This window comes from Dromaius novaehollandiae, unplaced genomic scaffold, assembly GCF_036370855.1.
Source record: "Dromaius novaehollandiae isolate bDroNov1 unplaced genomic scaffold, bDroNov1.hap1 HAP1_SCAFFOLD_94, whole genome shotgun sequence".
NCBI lineage: Eukaryota > Metazoa > Chordata > Aves > Casuariiformes > Dromaiidae > Dromaius > Dromaius novaehollandiae.
The window spans coordinates 35,001-37,500 of record NW_026991468.1 but is presented as its reverse complement, the minus strand read 5'-3'; the positions used below and the strand labels follow the sequence as shown (position 1 = coordinate 37,500).

General features: G+C 78.5%; 1 non-coding gene across 1 annotated transcript; it reads left to right on the top strand.

Moving 5' to 3' along the window:
• The first annotated feature begins 1,991 nt into the window (after positions 1-1,991).
• Positions 1,992-2,144, top strand: LOC135326709 (5.8S ribosomal RNA). The gene has a single exon (XR_010386979.1). It is a non-coding gene; the product is annotated as a 5.8S ribosomal RNA (ribosomal RNA).
• The last annotated feature ends 356 nt before the right edge of the window (positions 2,145-2,500 follow it).

Below are 2,500 nucleotides of genomic sequence, written 5' to 3'. Positions count from 1 at the left end.
CTGTGGGGGGCGGACCCGCGGCGGGCTGCGGCGGAGCAGCCCGTCCGCAGAGACCTGCGGGGGCAGGCGTTCCGGGATGGCGCGCGGGGCGGGCGCCGGGCCCCCGAGCGGGGGGCGTCGCGTTGAGGCCAAGCGAGGCGACGGTTCGTGCCCGAGTGGGCGGCCCGAGCCACGGCTCTCCTCCCGGGTGCAGCTGCCACCCGGCGCCGGGTTACTGAGGGAAACCCCGGGCCCCGGGAGGAGGACGAGGTCGTGGCGGCGGGTGTCGGGCGCACCCCGCGGGCGGACGCTCCGCCGAGGGGCGCGGGGGCCGGCTGGCGGGTGCCGGGTTCCCCCTCCGCGTCCCGTCTCGTCGCCGCTGCCGAGGCTGCCGCCGTCGCCGCGAGGCGGCGGCGGCCCGGTGGCGGGCGGCGGCGGGGGAGGCACCCCCGCGGGGATTTCAGGTCGTTTCCCTCACCCCAGGGCCAGGTACCTAGCGCCCGCGCTTCTCCTGCCCCCCCCTCGGTGACCCACCCGTGTGGTCCCGTGTGCCAGCGTGCTCCTCCCGGGTGCCGCACCGTGCGCGCCGCACCGGCCGTGCCTTCCCCCCCCCCGCCTCGGCTTCCCCCCACCCCGGTCCTTCCTCCCCCGCGGTGGGGGTGGGGGGGGCGGGGAGGGAGGGAGCGAGCGAGAGAGGGGAGAGGGCCTCCGGCCACCGCGGCCGCCGGCAGCCGCCCCGGGCAGGGATGGCCATGGGCCCCGGGCTCCGGGCCCGAGGGTTCTCGGTTGGAGAGCCGGGCGGAGGTTTAAAGACTCGGGCGGCCCGATGCGACTCGCGGAGGCGGCCGGGCGTGCTGCCGGAGGGCCGGGGGGTCGGCGCGCGCGGGCGCCGCGCCCCCCCATGCCAGCCGGCGCGCCCCGTGCTCGCCCCGCGGGCAGCCGGGACGGAGAGGGGTTACCCTGCCCCCTCTCTCCGCGGTCTGGTCTCGGCGGAGAGACGCCGCGCGGTCGGCCTAGTTGCCGGCCTGCCTCGAGCGTTGCGAGCCGGGCGCGAGCGCGTGCTCGCCGCCGGGAGGGCGAGCCCCCACCGCGGGTGGTGCGGGCGCCGAGCCTCCGCGCGTCTCCTCCTTCTCCCTGGCCGGTGCTTCTGGGTCTTCCGCCGTGGCCGCCGTCGGCGGCGCCCTACCCTACGCGCCCGCCCCGGCACTCTGCCGTCCGGGGCGCCCGCCTCGCTCTGCCCCGCCCGGCTCCGCCAGGCAGCGGGGGGGCGGTGGTGGGGCGGCGGCGGGGGCGGCCCGCCCCGCTCTCCGCGTGGAGACGGGGAGAGCGGGCGCCGTCCCCGTCCGTGCCGCCTTGCCCGCCTGCCCGCCGCCGGGCGTCTGTCCGCGGAGGGGACGGGCGAGCGCGTGGTGTCACCCGCGAGGCGGTGTGTGCGGGCGCGCGGGGGTGTGGGCGCCGCGGCGGCGGCGGCGGCGGCGGTCGAGCCGGAGGGCCGGCGAGGCGAGCGGGGAGCTGGGAAGCGCGGGGCCGGCGGGCCGCAGGCGCGCGGGCGGCGGGGCGACGCCGCTCCCGGTGGCGGCCGGGCTCTGACGCCTGGGGCGGGGGGGGGGTGGTCTGCGGGGACGGACCCCCCCCAACATCCCGAGGCAGGCGGTGTGGCCGGCCCGCCGCTCCCTGCCGGGCCAGACCGAGCCGGGCGCCTGGGCCGGACTCGAAGCGAGACAGGGTTTGTCCCCAGGTCGGGAGCGAGGGCTCCCCGCCCTTCTCGTTCGGGTTTGCCCTTCGTTTCCCCCCCCCCCTTTCTCTGTGCTTGTACGGTCAGTGAGGCAAGCCCCTCTCTTTCTCTCGCTCTCTCTCTCCTTCCGTCTCTGCCGTCCCTTGCTCAGCAGCCGGCGTCGGCGTGAGGAAGGGCGGTGGGGCGGAGGAGGAGGGGGCGGAGGAGGGGGGGCCCCCCAGGGGCTGCGAAAGCTGCCCGGTCCCCCCGCGCGCGCGGCGGGGACCGAAACCGAGACAACTCTTAGCGGTGGATCACTCGGCTCGTGCGTCGATGAAGAACGCAGCTAGCTGCGAGAATTAATGTGAATTGCAGGACACATTGATCATCGACACTTCGAACGCACTTGCGGCCCCGGGTTCCTCCCGGGGCTACGCCTGTCTGAGCGTCGCTTGACGGTCAATCGTCACCCGCGCCGTGGCGTGGGCGCAGCGGCGTGCCGCCCCTCGGTGGGTGTGGGGGGGGCGCGGTTCGGGTGCGCCCGGCCGTGCCCGCCCTCCCCTCCGAGCCCGGCGGCTGCCGCCGCGCCGCGTGGCGCGCGCGGTGTGGCGCGGCTGGGGCGCCTCGCAGGCCCGTTGCCCCGGGGAGAGGGGGGGTGCTCTCCTTCCCCTCCCCGCGCGGCCGGGCCTTCGTCCCCCTAAGTGCAGACTCGGGAAACCCCCGCTCCCGGAGCGCCCGCGTCGCGGACTTCGTCCCGCCGGGCCCCCAGATCGGGTCGGTCGCGGTGGCCCGGCGCCCGGCGCCGCC